Raw genomic sequence first — 22489 nt, 5'->3', positions numbered from 1 at the left:
GGAATTGTGCTTTATCCTTGTGAATGTTCTCACTGACTTTGGAAGCAATTCCTCATTGTTTTTGGATTTTTTTCTGTGTTTGGCAGCAGCCTTTCTACTGGTGTCTACCTTTTATTGATTTATGGTAATAGATGATCAGCCCCTTCTCTTTTGTCACTTACAGGTTGACCTGCTTGGTTGAGGTTTTTCTAAAACTGGCACATAAGGTATAAGAACAGACAACCTTGTAAATTCAAAGAAAGGCTAGTTTCACTCAGCAAAAATCCTATAATTCCAAGGTGCTGGAACTTGGTGCCAATGAAAATGTAAACATACAGTCAGGCTCTTGCTGCCTCACACTGAGGACCGTTACCACGAATCTCAGCTTATAAACTTGGTTTGTGATCTCTCTCTTTTAGACTAGTAGGCTTCAGATTCTGGTGTGCATCAGAATGATGCATCATGCTAATTAGAAATACAGACTTCCAAGCCCTACCCCTAGACATTAATTCAATAGATCTGGGGGCAGAGCCCTGAGATCTACATTTTAATAAGCTGCATGGGTGATTCAATGCAGATCAGACTTCAGTGTTCATGAAACAAGATGAGAGAGAGAAAAGTATTCCCTGATTCCCACATGGGCATTGTTAGAAGCTGTCCTGGCACTGATTGGTAGGCCCTGGTGCCCTCCTAGTAAACAAAAAAAATTTTCACAGAAAATCAACATCAGGCAAGGCCACTATGTGACCATGTATCAAGATCACTCCGTCATCATATCTAACACAGACAAAACCAAGAACAATATTCAAACTACAAAATACCAAAGATCCTCCCTCCCCCCACTCCTAGCTAATATGAGTGCCTGATGCTACTTTACCAATTATAGCTTTATCTTCAGTATATTCTGGCCTCCTTACAGTAAAATTTATTGATATACACAATCATAGAATTACTGCTGCTTCGTCACATCATCCAAGCCAGAGCAAATCCCTGCTTCCTTAAACCCTCTCCCAAATCACCCAAGACAATCCAACATCCTGTCAGTCCTTTCCAGCACCTCCTTGCCAAGATGCCATGATAGGTCCAATAGCGTGCTTTCTTCTTCATCGCAACAGGTACTAAAATCAACTTGTTCTTTGTGTGTTCCTGGTGGTCCTTGACTGGAGGGCCCTGGCTAGAGCAATGCTTTCCGTTGTTTCTGTGTGCCAATAGGGTGCTGACTTATGGCTACTAAGCTGCTCAAGGACCTTCCTTACAGCATTCCTGGGCATTTGTGCTCTCTGCTGTGGAAACATATGGGGATTTATTGTGTCAATCATGACACACACAGTACGGTACACACAAAGCAGGTGATTGAGCAGAGTTCAATAAATTTACAGTGGAATTGTCAAAAACGGAAGATGAAGTACCAGGGACTACCCACAGCTGGCAGCCATTTCCAACCTAGCCCTGAAGGAGCAAGAACAAGAAGAAAGTACCAGAGGCCAAGACAATCACAGAAGGGGCCATCCAACAGCAGCATGGCCTTTAGGAGATGAAGGCAGCCACTGCTGACCAAGAGCCAGCAGCGCAGGAGCTGAGACAAACACCCTGACTATGCTCTTCTCCCTCCCCTCGATCTTCCACACACTGTATCTATAGATGACAACAGAAACCAAAGTCAAGAAAGCCCGTGATACAGTCCCTGTGGTCAGCCTCCAGGGACCACCACAGGCATTACTGGAGGGGCAAGCAGAGATCAGATAGCAGACCTAACAAAGAGTCCATTCTCTTTATTTCCTAACCTGTTTATACCACCTGTGCTATAGATGTGTGTATGTTATCAAACATGATATAAACCAACAAACCTGAGTACAAAAAAAACAGAGGTCTTAATCCTATTAAAATTAATCAAATGCTTTGAAAAGACTAAATGACAATAACAAAATTAAACAAATGACTATGCCAATTATGTGCCAATTACTTTGCAAGTACTCCATCGGCACTGTATTTGTTCTCTATTGCTGGTATAACAAATTATTACAAATTTAGTGGCTTAAAAGAACACAGATGTATTCTCTCACTGTTGTGGAATAAGAACAGTAATTCCAAAATGGGTCTTAATGGATTAAAATTCAGGTGTCAGCAGGGCTGCATTCCTTTTGGAGGCTCTAGGGGAGAATCTGTTCCTTGTTTTCTCCAGCTTCTGGAGGCGGCCCACATTCCTTGGCTTATTCCCCCTTCCAGGACTCACATTACTCCAACCTCTGCTTCAACCAGCACATCTCCTTCTGTCATTGACTCTCCTGCTTCCTTCTTTCCCTTATAAGGACCCACCTGCATATTTTGATCTCCCATCTCAAAATATTAACTTAGTCATATCTGCAAAATCTCATTTGTCAGGTAAGATGACAACCTCACAAGTTCAGGAATTAGGACATGTGTTGCTTACCAACAAGGACACTTCTCCTCTATAACCATAAGGTAACCATCAAAATCAGAAAATTCACATTGGTACATTACCACCATCAAACCCTCAGACCCCATTCAAGTTTTGACAGTTGTTCTGATAACGTCCTTTATTAGAGGAATCCAGTTTTAAGCCATACACTGCAATTAACTTCCATGTCTCTTCAGTCGTCTTTAATCTGGTATAAGTCTACAACATTTTCTTGACTTTCATGACTTCTACAATTTTGAAGATTACAGGCCAGTTCTTTTGTAGAATGTTGCACTTCATGAATTTATCCAATGTTGCCTCATTCTTTTATTCAGGAGTATCATACAAGTGATTAAGTGATGCTGTGTTCCTTTCAATCCATCTTTATCAGATATTTCAGTTTTTATTTGTCCCACTAATGATGACATTTACTTGAATCACTTGATTAAGGTGGAATTGGAAAAACTTTTACACTGTAAAGCTGCTCTTTTTGTCCTTTGTAGTTCATAAGTATTTCATTAGGAGGTACTTTTAAACTAGGTAAATACCCTGGCCTTCATCCAACTTTCAATCCATTCATTCTTTCTTTATCTCCATAAGGATGCATAGTTCTACTCATGCATTATAATCTATTGATATGATTCCTTCAATGCCATCAATCCTGTCGATGACATCTTTCTCACACTGGCTTGATAAAACCCCATCAGTCTTTGGGCACTTCCTTGCTTTTGAAGCACATGATCTTTCGAACTCCTCTTGTACTTTCCTTGAACCAACCCTGGAATCAGCCATTTCTCCAAGGAGTCCTAAAGTCCTTTCAGTGGGACATGGTATTAGAAATCAAGATCCTGGCACTGGTAGTATACTTATCACTTTTGTTTCCTGTGGTGGACAGAGCTAAGGAATATATGTTACATCTATATTTCTATATCTAATATATTGAAAACCACAAGCCACACTGATATTTCTAATTCCAAAACAACCCCACAGGTTCTTTCTAGTTTTCTACCTTTCCATATTTGATTAAGGAGTGAAACATTATTTTGCTTATATATATTAACTCACTTAATCCTTACAACAATCTTGTGATTTAGAAAATATAATTGCCAGCCTGATCATCCAAACTCTATGCTGTGTACTTCAAATGGTTCAACAAAAATTTCTATATGCTCCACTTGCAATTATCCTGTAAGTCTGTAATTGTTTCAAATTTGTAAAAAGCTAATGCTAAACAAAACAAGACAAAACACCTCTATCAACCAATAGACTATGAAATACAATAGCATTCATAGTATTCCCAGCCATCTGAGTGAGATGAAAGCATTAAAATATTTTTCAAACTGGGGGAAGAGAAGAGAGAAAAAGAGAAAGGAAGGAATGGGACTTTAATCTAAGAAGAGTGGGAAGTGGGAAAGGTGACCCACGCTGACTTATCTTAATAACCTAGGCTGGTAGTTCCGAGTTGTAATCTCCAGCGTGTCATTGCATTCATCATTTATGTATGGCCATTTGACAACCATCCAGATCTGAGGTCCATTCAAGAGCTGAAGGGTCTTGACTCACTAATCAGCTATCTTGGCTGGGACACAACCTATCAATGTGACAAAGCATATTAGCCTAAAGGTAACCATTGGATAAATTTCTTAAGGCTTATTCAGCCCCTCTCAGTGTGAGAAAAACAGACACATGTGACAAGTTACTAGGATCCCTCTCTCTGGTCCAAATCTTTTACTTAATAGACAGAGAAACACAAACACAAAGTGGTTAAGGAACCTGACCAGGTTTCACAACTATGGGGTGGCAGGACTCAGAAAACTCTTGGGTTCCCATCCCCATCATCGATGGCCTACCAAAATTGTCTTGTGTGCTCACTGATGTTGTATGTAGCAACAGATGTAACCAAGTAGCAATGGAAGCCCGCTTTATTACAGATGATTAGAGCTAGGAGTTGTTTGGTTGGTACTAAAGTCTATCAAAATGAGAAAGCCTTAAAAAGTGTTATGTAAATACTTAAAACATTTTATTTGATAGTTTTTCTTTGCAACTTGATCCCCCAGTTAGAGTTCCACAGTGATTTTCTTGCATAAACTTAAGTCAAAATCCATCATCTCTAATTTCCACTATGTTTTTCCTTTAAGAGGAGATAGAACATAAAGACATTTGAGTGCAGAACTATTCTAAGTGTTAGTATTTTCCCTTTCTCTTGAAGTTGCCTCATCCACACATCATTCAATAGCAATTTTATTAGATGTGTGACTTGGGAAAGTTCCTGAACCTCTTTGTGCCTCAGTTTGAACCTCTTTCCTGCAAAAGAAGACACTCTAGGCTGATTTTGTATTTTCTCATCCCTAACTCTGTAATTAGTCATTTCTCCAAGGAGTCTTGTTGCCTTTTAGTGGAAAATGGTATTAGAAATCATAACCTGTGCACTAAGTGTGTTCATCAGTATTGGATTGTTGCTGTTGCCAGGTCCTCACAGAAGACAGAGCCAAGGACTATGTGTTACACACACACACACACACACACACACACATTTCTATATTTCTTTATATGTACTGAACACCATGTGTCACACTGATAACTCCAGTTCCAAACCAAGGCCACAAAATTTGTTCTAGTTTTCTACCTTTCCATATTTATAACTCTCTTCTCCAACAATGAACAATTTGGCTCTCATTATGCTGAACATATTTACTAATCTGATCAATCCTCCTGCATGTAACAACCAGTATTCCTTGCCATTACCTTCCTCTCCTCATGTGGACTCTGTCACCCCATGCCTAGTCCACTCTGCACAGACAACCTGTGACTCTAACACTGGGCCAATTCCCCGCATGGGCTCAGGTTACCTTGCTCAGGCTCTGACACCCTATGTCAGGCTAGTCTTCCACTCAGGCTCTGCCACCACTCTGAGCTACTGTGGCTTCCCTCCTTCTTTTGGAGTAGATGCCAACTTTGCTCTATATCACCTAATGAGTTTAGGACTGAATTGTTCAGGGGGCACCTGGGTGGCTCAGTTGGGTAAGCATCCAATTCTTGATTTTGGCTCAGATCATGATCTCAGCATTCACGAGACTGAGCCCCTCATTAGGCTCTGTGCTGACAGTGCAGAGCCTGCTTGAGATTTTCTCTTTTGCTCTCTCTCTGTCCTTCCCCACCTTCTGCTTACCTTTTCTGTCTCTTTCTCTTTCTCTCTTTTTCTAAATAAATAAACATTTTTTAAAACACTGATTTGTTTAGAAATAATAGGGAAAGAGGCAGAGGAAGAGCCTCTTTTTTGTTTTTAATACCTTCTGTGACACTGTGAAGACTGTCAATAGGGTAAAGAAACAGAAGGCACTGTCTGCATTACACAGGACAGTTTGGAACTTCACATCTTGATCTGTAGTGTGTAGGGAAATTTGTTTCAAGATTTATTTATCCCCCAAAGTGTGTCACCAAAAGATACTGATTGCTTCTTCACTGAGAATATATATATATATATATATATATATATATATATATATATATAATAGCATTCAAATATTCAATTGCTGTTATTATCAAGATCATTTATTGATACTTTTTCCTTTTTCACTTCATTCTTTCATTAACAGAGAGGCCTTACCTGCTCCATATCATGGTACTTAGCTTTTTACATATTTCTGATAGACTCTGGAGGGCCTGGTATACATTGATGTGACACAATTAATGTGGTCTTAGAAGCCAGACACACTTGTGTTCAAATCGCTCTAATTTATTGATAGTTTGAATTTTATAAGAAGTAAAGACACATACATCTTTAAAATAGGCTGTATTTCATTCACATCTGCCATGTGGCAAAGCAGTCTCTAAACGCCCATTCCTATCCTGCAAACCTTCTCGACAGCTTCATGTTTGTGTATGTGTTTGTCTGTTGGTCTCTGTCTTCACTGGTTTTCCTTTGAGACCTGAGATCATGAGAAGAACTTTGGGCATGTAAAAACTGATCAGCAACAACAGTTCTGAAAACCAGATGACTGAACTAATGTCTCAGCAAACTTAAATAAATGTATCACCAGGTTTTCTCAGAAGTTTCAGACTAACTGGTATTCCCAATGGTGTTATCCCAATGACATTCTCATCATAGCCTGTGTGCTGTCCTAGGGAAGAAAAAGGAGGAGCAGCCTTCTGTAAATCTGCTTCTTTCTGTACTCAGTTTACCAAGAGTAGCTCCTGCCATCTATTCATATCCTCCCAGGTCCAGGCTCACATGCCTCATTCCTGCTCAACCACTCATTGTGGAGCTGTGCGAATGCCCTGTTCCATCCATGTCTCAACGACCATTCTGAGGGAAAGAGAACTGGAAAGCCTGTAAAGAAAAATGTATCAGTCCAGTCTGCCCCAGTTAGCTGTAAAAAAAAAAAGCTATATTTGTTACCATATATTCTGTGGTGTCCTGCTTTTGTCTTTGAACGGCTTCAGTTGAAACCATGCTTTTTCCTCAGTTATTTTATTGTAATTTTATGGTGTAAAAGTCTTCCTCTGATTTCACTGAAGTCTTGGGCAGGGTGAAGTATAGCCTCTCTCTCCTGTGATGAGATGGAAATTGTTATCCTTGCCCCCGTGACACCAGAGTAAAATGGGAAGCTGCGCTCGTGTGTAATCATCGGAGTACAGACCATATAAGAGAGGCACAGAATTGTTTCCTTCTTAGAAGGCTTAATTAAAATCATTACTTAAAAATAAGCCTTGTGATAACATCATGATTGGGCTATTTTCAAACTGTAGAACACCTATGAGAATTCAGAGTTCCATGAGAAAAGTGTCTCTTCCTAGTTCATACATGTACATTTGCAGGATTCAAAAGTGTAAAGAAATCTGTTAATCATCTGATGTTGGCTCACTGATTATTTTATGGTTGTCTAAAAATGAGAGCATACTGAAATAATTTAATATTTTGTAATATTTTAGAGGGTCATTATAAGACATTCTCTTTTACTCAGTAAGGATTAAATAACCAAGTCTATGTTTTTTTATTGCTGATTTCTACGATTAAAGCAAGTACATATAAACTGAGCTGATTGCAATATAAAGAATTATTCTCTTGGGTCCTACTTGTATTCGTTCTCTTTCTACATTTTAAAAACCCATTCATCAATTACTCTGCAGTAGTACCTGGACTTAGCATGTGCATATTATCTTCTATTCCACTGCAGTCTTCCAAAGTCACGCGTGTGCATGTGGGTATGTGTACACCACCCACACCACAAACACATATACACACATGCAGGCACTCATAATGACATTCAAGCATATTTACCCGTAATTACATTCTAGGCGTTTTATCGAACAGATATTTTTGCATTCATTTGTGGAAGCTGAAAAGAATCCATGCTAATGTTTGGAGTCTTAAAGCAAACTGTAATCTTATAAACAGTGAGGTGAACCTCAGAGGCAGTAGTCTTTTGATATGCAGCATAAGTGAAATGCTGCATAATATAAAATGATGGCGCTATTAATCCTACGGCACTGGTGGTGCCCAGCCCCCCCCCTTGCTATTGATACCAACGCCATTGTCTCTGGCTTTAAACTTCATCAGTATGCAAACGGAGTGTCACTATGATGGGTGGTAACTTGGTTGGATGCACTTTCTACATTTCTGGCAAATGAGTATAATTATTTTCAGAGCTGCGGGCAACTCATGCATGTTTTATCCTCCATCTGGACCAGCACGGTACACAATAGTGATAAAAGATGATTTTCCCCCTTGGATGTTCACAGGCCATCATCGACACAGTCCTGATGAAATGGCCATGTATCCCCTAGCAGTTCTATATCTGCCACAGCTTGACAACAAAATTATTTCCCCATAGTACTAAAACACTTCAAATATTCAAGCCCTCTGTGCATATATTTGTGTTTTGAAGCATTCAGCGTTAACATAATGTGGTAATTTATAAACTGACAAATTAACTATGCAGAAATCACAGAGAGGCCTTATGAGGTCTGCAAAGCAGCAGAAAAGAAAGCAGAAGCTTTTGCGCTCTGTAATAATAATAATCCTATCAACTGTCGCAGATTGCCCGGCCTCCCATTGTTAGAGCCTTGTGCTCTAAAGCTTGCTTACCGTAGGTGATTCTGCCTGAGACGCCTCGCCTCCAACCTCACCAACCAGGAAGCTGGGCTGGGCCTGGATGTGCCATCTTTCCCTGGTTCTGGGGCTCATGGGGAAGGGGCACCAATGAAAAAAAAGAATTCAAGTTGCCCATTACTGATCACTTAGAGCCAGAAATGGTTGTGTGGGATGGAATTTGGGGAGGGCGAGATTTGCCTTCAAGACAGGAAGGGAATTTAGGACTGGCAAAATCAATAACAGCAAAACTGAGATTATGCATGTGAGAGGGCCTTCTTTGTTTCATGCTTATAAAATCATTTTAATGATTAAAATCCATCATCTTGCTAGCCCGCTTAGCAAGCGCTGGCAATCCTCACAGACCTACTATTGATCCTCAGACAGACAGCTGAATGGAGGCAGCATTCATCAAAGGACGCAAAAGAGCGCATTTTCACTTTTATTGTATTAGCTCAATTCTCTTTTAGATGATTAAAGACTAATTTTGCTAGACCAAGGGGAGAGTCTATGGGTCTTCTTCTGCCCCCATCTGTTTAACATGTAGATTCTTAGAAGGCAGAATTAATTTTTTAGAGGCAAGAAAGTATTTACAAATTCTTTGTAAAAATACAGAACATTCCTTCATGGTGTGTCAAACCAGCCTCTGCTCCTTCCTTCTCCACTGCACCCTCCTCTCCACCCCACCTTCCCCAGTTACTGCACACACACACACACACACACACACACACACACACACACACACACCGGCCTTTAAATGGTATGTACCATGCTACGAGGCCTACCAAACATCAGACACTCTTTATCAGCAGTTGTGCCAGGGTCTCCATGGCAACAGTATAATAGATTTGCCCTTATTCAATCCCAGAGGCCACATTGAAGCGCAATGCAAAATTTGCTGGGGCCTGAATTCCTTTCAAGCCATGGCTCATGTGTCAGGAAACAAGTCAATGCACAGACAGCACTGCACATAAAGATGGAAAGGAACCTTTTCTCTCCACTGCTGTTTGCTCACAGTGACATTCAGAAGCTCAGGCCCTTCTAGATCTCGTTTCTGTCTTGTTTTCTAGTTATTAATTCACTTCTTTGGGTGGAGAAGAGTGTTGGGGGAGGGGAGCACCATGCTTTGCAATAATAAACCACCAATGAAAGTGCAAAGCAAGCTGCATAAAGACGAAGCTTGCATCTCAGCGTCCAAGGTTATATAGGATTCAATATGGCTGAAGCCCACCACAGCTGCAGACTAAATTCTAGGCACCCTGTGCCTAGCAGTGCTGAACAGCCCAGACAACCTCCTCGACCCAGGCCGAAGCGGTATTTTGTGATACTCAAGCAACCTTCCCCAGAGAAGGAGAAGCAGGAGAATGGACACATGCCCTTGTCCCAAAGCCAATCTCAGCAGGCAGGAAGAATTCCCGAGGCTCACACCTGAAGTACACTGTGGCTAAAACAAGCACAGCTTAAAAGTTAAACAATCATTTGTTTCAGGTTTATTTTAATCATTAGCTTTGGGACTTACAAGATGATTACTTTGTGGGTTAATTATTTTCTGTGCTTGGCTTTCCAAACCTAATTGCTCAAGTCCATTATTGTACATAGCGATCCATAGCTGGGTCCTAAAATTACCTGTCCAAATATTTTCCCTTTTGATTATCACAGAAAATTTGCTATTTTTCTCCCTGACTTGGAACGTCGCAGAAGTGACTTGGCTTAGGAGATACTGGTGTCATTTTGAACATTAAACTAGAGATATCATGGGCATGTGAAAGAATGTGATGGGTGATACGATTTGAAAGAAGACTCTTAAGGGGCTTTGCCTAGACAAGACCTGATTAACTTCAGGGCAGTGGTTCTCATGCTTTAACATGCATAAAAAGTGCCCAAAGTATTGTTAGAACAATTTCTTGAACCCCTCTGCCTTTGCCAGAGATGACTCAGTAGGTCAGGGGCAGAGTCCAGGAGTGAGCACTGAGGAGGAACGTGAGGAGGAAGTCACAGACGATGATGCTAGTGCTGCTGCTCCAAGGACCGTGCATCGGAAGCCACAGGTTGTGGCCAATCTCCATGAGTAAAAGTTCCTCAGCCTCAGGCTTAAAGTTTATTTTGAATGTTTACTGTAACTTTGACTTCAATTCTCTTCTTGAAGGGCATGACTTGTCATCCTAATATGATGGCCCCTTTTCCAGAGGTTCAGACCCACAGTTGCACCCAGCACCTGAGACACAGCAAGAATGGAAGCCACGGGGAAGAAAAAAGCATCAGGAGATGGAGATACAGCCTCAGGATTAACCCTATGCCTGCCACACATTAGGGCTTGAACAGTATGTTTTTCAATGAATACTTGAGTGAATAAATATGGAATTCCGAGGCTTCCATACTTTAGGAAAGAGATTTTAAGTCAAGAATCTGGTGCTCTATGTTTTATTTATATTGAAATAAAGCCAAATGTCATATATCTGTTTTTAAAAGTGCCATATGAATTTTTGTGCAAGAGATTAAATAGTACTTTAAATTCTTCTAAGAAGCTGGGGGCCATAGGATGAATCACTGTAGAAAGTAAAACCCTTTTATAATTAAAAACATTACTCTCTAATTTATCTAGTTGTATCAGTTTGGGTTTTCTTCAAGTGAGAATCACAGTATTTTCACCTTAAGAATCACCAACTTCGCCTTTTACTGAACAAAACCAAAGAGTATACTTCTGCCTGGTGTTTTAAACTTGGAATCATCATTTATTTCTTTTCCTGTTCCTGCTGATATGACCCTAAAATCTGGGTCATTTTAACGAATAATCAGTTTCAACTACAAAACGTTGAGCCAATAATATATTGACACTGACTTAAGATGGTCCTGCTCAGTTTGACCAGAGTTTAGTTACCCATGCTAAGTGAGCTCTGTGCTAGAAAATGACGCCTGGACAGAAGGAGGGAGGACGAGGCGAGGTAGACTGTGAATTACAGTGACCTGCTTTGTGAATTACCTCATCTATGGCAAATTCATAAGATAGTGGCAGCGTTTTTCACCCTCCTTTACAGTATGTCTTCAGTTCTGAGTGTTTTCTTCCCAGAACAAGGCCAAGGGCACTGAAGTGAGCAGCCTCTTAGGGAGGAAGCCTCCAAGGCCCTTTCTGCCCTTCTCACAAGGGAGGTACAGTACAGACAGAAAGAGCAGATTTCTCTTCCCCATCCTGCACCTTGCTTCAGTTCTTGGGTAGTACCAGGCCTCATGGTCTGGTGAGAAAGAAGTCTCTCAACATAAATCCAACTGCAGAATTGTAGAATTGTTAAACCTGACCTCTGAGAGGGTGGGTCTCGATGCTTCCTTTTTCCGGTGAAGGGAGATCTCAAGATCCTGCAGAGGCATAGATAGGGCATGAGTCCAGTGTCTACACTCTGATCGAAGTCCGACAACACCTACCCCGTGCTGTTCCAGCGTGCTTTGCCCTCCCTGGGAGGGCAGCCTGTCACACCACTTGGAAATAGAAGTCCCCTCCCACACTCCCCGCCTGTCACAGGCTACCTAGAGGGGAGCACAAATGCAGAGTGCTATCAACAACTTTCAATTCAACAAATATTTATTAAGCACCTGCTGTGTGCCTGGTGCTGCCCTGCACTCTGACAACACCAGAATGAAAGAACACAGCATTTTATTACAAGGTGGTTACAACCAGGTAGGTCTGTTTTTCATCACTTTACAATAGCCATTTGCCACTGTAATGCTCTGCAAACTGGCGTGTGCCCCAGTATGTCTGGAGCCACAGGCCAAACTGGTTATTACGTCCTGATGTTCCCGTTATTCCTTGATTATTTCCTTGATTTCCCTGATTTTTTGACATAGATTTTTCTAATTCACGCTTTAAGCTTTGGAAATCTGGATGGATGCTTTTGACAAAGTATGAGTTCCACTGGCGTTGTCTTCTCTCTTTTTTTCCCTCAGGTATAGATTGAGCTGCATCTTAGAATGATATCTTAGAATTGAGGAAAGAAAGGAATTTAAATTCTCATTTTGAACGTTCAGTATTTTAGGCTACCGCACAATATATCAGGTTGTGAAAGGTACACAAATATAAGACTTTAGCCAAATCTCGTCTTTGTGGAGGGCACTTTCAGGCTCTCCGTCCGGAGTCCCTGAATGTGGCTTTGAGCCCCTCTGCCACTGGGGGCACTTCGGGGGAAACTGCGAAGCGCTGGTTTAGAGGAGGCAGTGTTTGTAAGGGCCAAAGTGAGAGTGGGAAAACGTGCAGGACGAACATGATGCTGAGCATTCCAATCAGACCCTGGACCCGAAAGCAATGAGACAAACACGTCCAGATGAACTCATCCATTTTCATTTTATAAACATTCCTCCCCCAAGGAGAGCTGGTCTATCGCTTCCTATTGTATTGTTGTTTTTCTACCTTGCCCCTCCCCTCACTTCTTTGTGACCAGCACAAACTTTGGACCCTGCCCTTTATTCCTGCCCTGCTCAGCCACCTGTCCAGCCCTGTGTTCGCCAGTAATGACCAGCAGACCGTGCCTTTCTTGCCAAGTGGAGCCAACGCTCTGTGGACCATTGTTTGTGGGGCCACACTGCTGTCCCCGTTGCTGCCCCTATAGGACACTCATCAACAGCTGTGTGAGGCTTCCCATCCTGGCCCATAGAAAAGGAAGGCCTGGAAAGGCTCCTCGGAGCATCAGTTCAGAGGTCCCACAACCAGCCAAACAATACACGATTATTCAACGGCTCCAATTCATTTTCCTCTGCTCCTCCCCCACCGTTACCCTTGAGAGAAAACTAATTTGCAGAAAAATAGCCCCTGCCAGCTAACTTCTCCTCCTAAATGTATGATGACCCCGAACTCTTGTCTCTGTGGGTACTTGTTCTCATAGTAAATGCACAGAGTTCTGAAAAGCAGTCTTCTCCTTTAAAAACCTCCCTCCCCCATCTGAGTCAGGGAGATGCTTTCTTTTCCTTTTATTCTTCGCTTCTCTTTTTAACATGTTTGCTGAAATTGGCACTTTCTCTTTTCAGTTCACTCCCTTCCTAGGATTAATGCAGGCTGCAGTGGAGAAATGTGCACAATTTTTCCAGTCTGTGCACTAGGCAAACCCATGGGTGATGGATTAAATGTAACAGGCTCTACCTTACATATCACTATTTAAGCGAAGCTCTGTGCGGCCAGTGATGCATGGTGTCATCCGGAGTGCCCTGCACAAGTGGGGGACCGCCACTGCCTCCACTGTTGTCTGAGTAAATAATGGGGCTAATGGCATGTGGTGCAAATGAGACTCCCATAGAACTCAGAGTGCTTGTTGATCTCCTTCATATTTTTCTTTGTCAAGAGCCTGCTTCAGCAGTGTGGCCTGCCTTGGCTAGCTGGAGGAGGGAAGGTCTCGGGGAGTTCAGGATTTTGTAACTAATATTGAACACCAGCAAGAATGGAAGCCAAGGTCGGGTTAAGAATAAAGAAAATTGATTTGGAGATCTGGGTCACGATGTGAAAGGCCCTGAATGCTGCCAAAATATTTTCATTATTGCTGTTTTTGTTATGGAAAAGACCAGGCCTATGAAAGGAGGCGAGGAGGTGGGAGGTGAGGCTGGAGAGAGGGAGTCTGAGAGACACTAGGGGAATCAGAGTTCTAGGATTTACAGGCTGTGGGTTCCCAAGTTTAATTTAACTGGTGCTTGCCTCCCTTGCAGAAGTGTATGAAGGGATGAACACTGATAATGACACCTTTGTCCCCCCAGGACTGGGCAGTTCTGGACTCTTTCAGTCTCTCTCTCTCTCCTGCAGCATAGAAGCTGGAGACAAATTCTTGCAGTTGTATTTGCAGGGGTAAGCTATTTCATGCACCACTGTGATTCTACTTTTCACCCAGGCCTACAACATACCTGCAGCGCAGGGCTGTATATTTTAACAAAATCCTGTTATTATCGGAGCTCTGACCCGATTTTGTTTCTATATTCTGAAGTAAAAAGACTCCAGTGGCATGAAATTAGCAACACATTCTGCTAGTGTGTTAATTGTGTGAGAGTTTTTTGCAGGAGAATCTCTTAGCGCTACATCGACTTTATTTTTCATTTAATTTGGTTTTGATTTCATATTGTGTTTAAAGAGAGGTACCATGTCTTAAAACACTTGGGATTTACTGTATGTTCAGAAAAAGGAAAAAAAATCTGCCTAATGCAGTAGTGCAGAAGGAATTATGTAATTTTTTCACTTAGCAGGGAAGCTGCTAGCATTGATTTCTAATTCATTATGAGAAACTAGCATTCCCAGGCAGTGGTTTGGGATGTCCTTGGACCCCAGTACAGTATCCAGATGCAGTTGTATATCTGGCCAGTAGCAGATTACCTACTTTGATAGGAGCAAAAATGCATGAAAAAGAGAAAGTCAAAACCTCCCAGGAATGGCTGTTTTGTCTCTAACCCCTTCCAAACCCTCCCAAAACCAAAGGAATATTGCACGACCATGGCTATCCTCATAAATATGTAGATGGGGGAGCAAATCCCAAAAAGGGGAAACACGGGCAGACAAGCCAACAGATGTGTCCCAATGAAGGTGGACTCCTGGTCTTATCTTAGGGGCAGAAGGCAGCTCTGGAAGAGGAAAAAGGCAACTAATGATTACTAAATACTTCCTGTCTACCAGTTACTGTGTTGGCTGACATGCCATCTCATTACCCTGGCCATATACTAGATATACGATTCTCTGATCTTGGTCTCTTGCCCAACTCCTCTCCTCACACTCCCCTCCTTGCCTATCACCCACCACCCCACTGTTGTCTGAGAGGCTCTGACCGGCCCTGGCTGGCTTTCAGTGTCTCCTTGTCCTTCATTCACTGTGTGGCTCAGTCTAGCAGTTCAAAGCAGGACAGACAAGGGTTCTTCTCCCTGGTGCTATTGCTTCTGTGACAAGTCCTTCTCCAGAATAACAAGCATGGCCTGAATTTGATTTGTGGTAGAACAGAAAGACATAGAACAGGACTCCAATCCCAGCTCTTCCTCTTGGAACCCTTGGGAAGATGATCTACTCCGTGGGTCTGGGGTTCTGCATCTGTGAGAGATGGGCACACTTTGGGCCAGGATTAAACAAGATGATGGATGCAAAGCTCCCAGCTCTGGGCCTGGTCCATGGCCTCTTTGGGTCCCTTTCCTTCCTGACCCCACGGTCATGGCTGTGACATCTACTGAATCTACATTAGGAGCCAGGCACCATGTTAAGGTAGACATGAACAGAGATGTCCCCAGAGGTACCATGGAGTATGTATCATCCCTCACTTAATCCTCATATAACCCACAAGAGGCTGTATGACCATCCTTCTAGGAATTATACCTTGAAGACAAAAGCCAGTATTTCACCTGATTTGTCTGGTTCCAAAGACCCATAGCTCAGTGGTTCTCACCCCTGACAATCCGAAAGCTTTTAAAACACTGATACACAGACCCTGTACCCCAGACCAACCTTTAAAAGTTATACAAGGAATCTAATCTGATGGTCAGGGAGCAGGGAAACCATTGTCTTCTTATACTCCATCACCTACCTGACCCACCACTGGCCATGCCCACAAACTAGGACTTCTTAACTAAGAGAGGAATTTTAAATGCTGGCTGCTCACTAATATTTACCACTTCCAAAGGGTCTACTATGGCATGGACACTTTAGGTTATCTTTGATCCTCATAGCAACCATCCAGGATGAAATGTCATCAATTTTCCTGGTTCGCAGAACTTATGCAGTAAGTAAGTTCATATCTGGTACAAATAAGCCCTCAGTAGAGAGTATTGTTAACATCATCATCATCGTCATCACCATCATCATCATCATCACCATGATGTCTTGAATCCTCACAACAACCTCCAGACCTGTCTACTCTGTCCCCTGAACATCTTGGGAATTTGTCTGCATCTCACCATCCTACCACCACCTCTTAACCTGAATGCCCCTCTCATCTTTAACCTGGAAAGCTGCATCAGGTTCAAATAGCTTCTTGCATTCAATCCTCCTCCAATCCATTTTCTACAAAACAGCAGGGTGATCTTTTTAAAAGACAAATATTTAACCTTGCGTGGCTATAAAATGGTGATAACTGTCAGGCCACTGTGTAAGGTTTGGTAGTCTGAGCCCTTTATAAAAGTGCCCAGAGGAGGAGAATCTGAGTGCTACATCTTCTCCCTGTTCTCCTTGCCAAACCTCTCCCCCAGTGACTGGAGACTGCACTGGTCCTGATACCAGGGTGTTTTTTGTGACTTTTTGTGATTCATGTGCCCAGAGGTATGTGTGAGAGACAGAATAGCTTGAAGGGAGAGGGGCATGTGCTTTTCTAATATACACACAAAGGTTTTGTAGTAACAGCCACTGCCCTGAAGTTGAACCTACTTCGCTGAGTTATTATGCCAGACAAATGTGAAAATTTAAATAAAATGGAGGTTCCCTACGGGAGTTGAACCCTGACTGTCACTCTCTAAAACTACCATCCTAACCTCTGTTCTTCCTTGGAATACAGAGAAGGGATGTTCTCAGGGGGAGTCTACAGATGGGAAATTCTTTGGGTGGCAGGCTTTTGGGGAGAAGTTTCACAGAGGTGGGAGGTGCAGTCTCTCCTATTAAGGCCAAACATAGGTCAACTAAAGCCAACCACCTTGTTCTCCTTGCCCATCTCACTTACATAGGTCTTCACTTCCTTTGACCTTCAAAAAAAAGTTGTAAAACTTTGGATGAAAACATTTTTCTTAGGAGAAGGGAATTTAGGGAACAAGGGAAATGGTTCTGCTTGGCATCTGACCTCTGTTTCAAGTAGATTCATTCCAGGCTACCTACTTGATAGGTGAGGTGTAGAGATAAAGAAAATGAGATTTTAACGTGATAATCTGTCACTATTCTTCCTTATCAGATCATTGCCTTTGCTGGACCTTGGATTAAATACTTGGCACAACATTTTAGAACCAGAACATCCCTTAAAAATAATCTACTCCAACGGTTGGCACCCAAGAGCTCCTTAAGGTCTTCACATGACCTTGCAATATTTTTGCATTTATATGTATGGTAAGTTGGCATGGACTCACTAAAACATCTTATTCCTTTGCCTTTGGCTAGAATTTTAGTCACTTAATATGTTAAAACTGCGGACATCTCATGCTAAGTTCTGGCTAGGAGCAATGTCTTCCATTGATAAAAATGAAAATGAAATCACTCTGATCCAAAATCCTACTTGGAGTTCCTGGTGGAGTCCTGCTTCCCAGACCACAGTTTAGTTCCACCATATCAAACTGACATTTTCTTGACATTTCTTGACATCTTCTTGAGTGATCAATTTTGTTTGATAATTAGTTTTAGATAATGCAGTTTGAATTTCAGTATAATACTTTTTTTTTCAAATTTAATTTTAAAGGAAATTTATGCTATTGTAAACTGAAAGCCAGATCACTTACCATCAACAGAAATAAATACTGTGGAAACAAAGCACTGTGACTGAATTCCACATAACTAAAGTTGCTTACCAGGGCTCTTAACCTGATGCCTACTCACTTGTTATTAAGGAGGAGATGTCAGAAATAAGGCAATATTGGAGCCGTGTTAAGGAAAAAGTGGCACTAATTGTGGGTTTCTCTAGATCTTTTCAGAATACAGAAACAGAATAAAAAAGGGAACAGTCTCCTCACAAAAACAAAAACTATTTCATGTTCCAGAACGCCTGGGTGGCTCAATCAGTAAAGCATATGATTTCAGCTTAGGTCATGATCTCACAGTTTCTGAGTTCAAGCCCAATGTTGGGCTCCACGGTGACAGCCCAGGCTTCAGATTCTCTGTCTTCCTCTCTTTCTGCCCTTCCCCTGCTTGTGCTCTCGCTCTCTCTCTCTCTCTCTCTCTCTCTCTCTCTCCCCCTCTGAAAAATAAATAAACATTAAAAAAACCTATTTTATGTTCCTGTTGCCTTCACCCTGTGGTATAAATACCATGTTACAGAGATTGTAAAAGAAGTCAGAAACAGAGCCTCTACCCCCACCCACTGTCTTCCCCTTTCCAGTCTGACCAAAGACTCACCCCTTTTCCCTTTTGGATAAACCATCTCTATATTTTCTTCTCAGGGCTCATTGATCCTTTTATTCTCCTTTGCCCCCCTTTTCCAGGGGCCTATATATACTCTGCTAGGTCTCAAGGCCATGGAGTTCCCAGCTGGCTGGTCAAGGGGCTATGGGTCTTGGAGACAAAAAACAAAAGAATGCTAGAGGCAGAGAACTGGTGGTGGTGGGTACAGCCACTGTTCTTAACCAGGTTTGATATTCCTGCTGAATAGTCCAGGCTTGTTTAGTTCTCTTCCACATTTCCATTGAGCCACATAAATGCAACTGAGCCTCAGTGCTAACTCCGACACCCTGATGAAGCGCTTTTATCTCTTTCTCCCTTTGCCCCCCCTTCCCTGTGACCCTGTTCTTCTATAGCAAACAGGATGCTCTCATTTTATCCTTTATAGCCTTCACTCTGTCCTGCATTCCTAAAGCATTCATAAATGGTAATACTATTGTGACATTCAGTGGTGTGGACTAGAGAGACTATTTAATTGCCCAACATTTTCTGTCCTGTTCATCACCCTACCTTAGCAAATTTTGAAAACTGAAAACCATCTGAAGCCAAAGAGGATGTGGTTATATACCAGCTTCCTTGTTTCATGAATCTTCTCAATTATTTCCCCCTGCTCTCTGTCCCTTGTGTTTGTTTATGCTCTGAAGTCCCTGACTATCTAGAACTCTTTTATCCAGAAACTCTATTATCTGAAATGAAGCTATGCTACTGGATGTGTTTTATCTACTTTGAAAACTGGCTAGCTCACCTGAACCCCTGCTTTTCCAACTTCATTCAATGCTTATCTAGATTTTTCAGATCATCAGGGACTTGGGAAGCCCCCTCTCCATTTTCTTATTATTTAACCTCAACTGCAGAGCAACTCCAATTTCAGCCTTACTACTTTCTATGGTAGAGACACATGCAATGTTTTCTGAATCCCACAGCTGTTCTGCCTACTTTTTGAAACCCACATTATAAACATAAGAACTAGACTCTTTGAACCTCCTTTGGTATTCTTTGGCAACATAGCCAAAGGCAAAGAATAATTTTCTGCATTTAGGCACCTGTGTTCTTGGCTTGGTTCTAGAGTTGACTGTGTGACTTCAAACAAGTCCCCAAACTCCCATGTATTACCATTTCTCAATCAGCTAGTTGTGGATAATAGTATCTAAATGTCCTTATGAGCTGATGTTCTGTCAATAATAAAGAGCATAGTTTTAGAAAAGTTTAGAGGGCACTATCATTTTTATAATTAATCTAGAGGGAGAGTCCTTAATAATTATTTTCATAATATCTCAGATTTGGCAAAAAGAAGAAAATAAGGTTGAGAAGTGTTAATGGAAAGTTGGCATCATATTAAGGCTTTCTCTGGACAATGCAGAAGCACTTAATACCACAAATGAACACCCTCACTTTGCTTGAATACTTCTCATAATATAGAGATGATTACTACTTTAAAAATTTTCCATTATTGAACTCTTAGTTAGATATTTCTTTCTTGCATAAGGCAAACAATACCCCTTTGGGAGATTTTCAATGTTTGTCCTTCTGCAATTCAACATACCAACCATTTACCAAGCACCTCTTATATGCAAAGTCCTATGTCAGTCATCTAGGATTATAAAGATTAAGTCAGCTTGGTTTCTGCACTCAAGACCTTTGCAAATGCTCTACAAATGTTGAATGTAGTATCCAATGCAGCTGGATATTTTAAAGACAGAGATACTTCATTACTAGCTAAGATGGAATAATAGAGACTCTCCAATCTGGAACAATAAAAATGATCAACACAATTCGTGCAACAATAGTTTTTAAGACACTCGATATTAAGCAACAAAAACCAGTGATTCCCAAGAGATGGGAAACAAAAAATTGTCCCTGCAAAACCTTGCTGCCTTCAGTTTTCAGGCCTTTGTTCAGGGCTGAGGAATCCAGGCACAGAAGTCCAATGGACTCCCTAGAGTAGATGAAGATGATTTCTGGAGACCAAGGCAACTATAGTTTACAGAACAGACTACTGAAGAGGGGAGATCTGTACAGAACAAGAAGGGGCTCCCTATCTATGGAAGGCCCCCTTATCTTCAGAGGGCCCCTGGAATATTCAGCAGAGTATTGATCAAAGAAAGTACATGAGAAAGCCACCCAATGAGGAAGTTACCCCCCAGAAAAATTAGAGGAAACAAGACCATGAATACTGCCTGTTTCCACCAGCCAGACTGAAAAGTCTCATAATTCATGGGGTATTGGGTAGAGTACCTAGAAGCTTCTTTTCTCAGGATTGAAAAATAATTCACCCTAAACTAAACACAGTTCTGGTTCCACCTAACAAGTCTTAAAAACAAGACCCAAAGGCAATTTAACTGCATCCCAGAACAAAGCTCAAGAATATTTATAGTAATACAAAAATAGCCAGTACCCAGCAAAGTAAAATTCACAAAGTATGGCATCCAATAAAAAAAGTGCCACTTATGCAAGGAGGCAGGAAAATATGACCAATAATTTGGACAAATAATAACCAATCAAAACCAACCCAGAACTGACACAGACATTAGAATGAGCAAACAAGGACATTCAAACAATTATTAAAACTGTACTACAGGTAGTCAGCTAGTGAATTAGTATTTTTTAATGTTTTTTCATTTATTTTTGAGAGACAGAGAGAGACAGCACAAGCAGGGGAGGGTCAGAGAGAGAGGGAGACACAGAATCTGAAGCAGGCTCCAAGCTCTGAGCTAGCTGTCAGCACAGAGCCCAACGTGGGACTTGAACCCACTGACCGTGAAATCATGACCTGAGCCGAAGTCAGACAACCGACTGAGCCACCCAGGTGCCCCAATCAACTAGTAAATTAAAAGATGGAAGATATTTAAAAGACCCAACTGCTACTGGTGAAAACCATAATTTCTTTTTTAAATTTTTTATTTTTATTTAAAAAAGTCTAATGTGTATCTATTTAAGAGAGAAAGAAAGCAGTGGAGGGGGGGCGGGGAGGGGCAGAGAAAGAAGGAGAGACAATCCTAAGCAGGCTCCACACCATCAGCATGAAGCCCAATGTGGGATTCAAACTTCTGAACCATGAGATCATAACCTGAGCTGAAATCAAGAATCAAATACTTAACAAACTGAGCCAGCCATGTTCCCTGAGAACTATAATTTCTGAGATAAAAATTACACTGAATAGATATAGTGACAGATTGGATATTGTGAGGAAAAAAATTATTTAATAAACTGCAGCAGAACCTCTGTCTAGTTACACACAGAGAGAAGAAGGATGTTAAAAAGAAGACTCATTGATCTTTGGAACAATTCAAGCAGTCCACTAGGTGTGGGGAATGGAAAAATAATTGAAGCCCAAGCATCTAGAAACATAAAGAAAATTAAGCCAACAAACATCATAAAGAAAATTTTCAAACCAATGATAAAGAGGAGATCTCAAAAGCATTCATGGGAAAATGACAAATTATATACAGAGGAAAACAACAAAAGAATGGCAGCAGTTTCCCATCAGAATCAACACCAGTGAGGTAACAGTGAACAATATCTTTAAAGATGGAAAACTGTCAACCTAGAATTCTATACCTAGTGAAACATACCTTTTAGAAATGAAGGCAAAATAAAGACTTTTAGACACACAGAAGAAGAAAGAATTTGTCACCAGTAGATCCACACTACAAGAAATTTAAAGGGAAGTCCTTTAGGTAGAAAGAAAAATACCAGATCTACACAAAGGGATGAAGAGTTCTGGAAAAGGTAAGTATATAAGACCTTTTAAAATTAGCTAAAGCTGTCTAAAAGATAATTGGCTATTTAAACAAAACAAAAAGTAACCAAAGTTGATTTTACATATATATATATATATATATATATATATATATATATATATATATATATATATATATATGGGAATGTATGACAAAAAAAGAGCATGAAGCCTTACAGAGGAGAAATCGATGAA

General features: G+C 41.2%; 1 long non-coding RNA gene across 8 annotated transcripts in view; it reads right to left on the bottom strand.

Moving 5' to 3' along the window:
• LOC115294641 overlaps positions 1-22489 on the bottom strand; it is a 60879-nt gene that overhangs the window by 15927 nt on the left and 22463 nt on the right. For all 8 annotated transcript variants that reach the window (XR_003910026.1, XR_003910029.1, XR_003910027.1 and 5 more), the window contains 2 exons: positions 6798-6948; positions 3842-3989 (listed from right to left, as the gene is read on the bottom strand). This is a non-coding gene — a long non-coding RNA (uncharacterized LOC115294641). The remainder of the gene's footprint in view (positions 1-3841; positions 3990-6797; positions 6949-22489) is intronic.

This window comes from Suricata suricatta, chromosome 6 (genome assembly GCF_006229205.1).
Source record: "Suricata suricatta isolate VVHF042 chromosome 6, meerkat_22Aug2017_6uvM2_HiC, whole genome shotgun sequence".
In the NCBI taxonomy this organism is placed as follows: domain Eukaryota; kingdom Metazoa; phylum Chordata; class Mammalia; order Carnivora; family Herpestidae; genus Suricata; species Suricata suricatta.
This window is presented reverse-complemented; position numbering and strand designations above follow the sequence as displayed.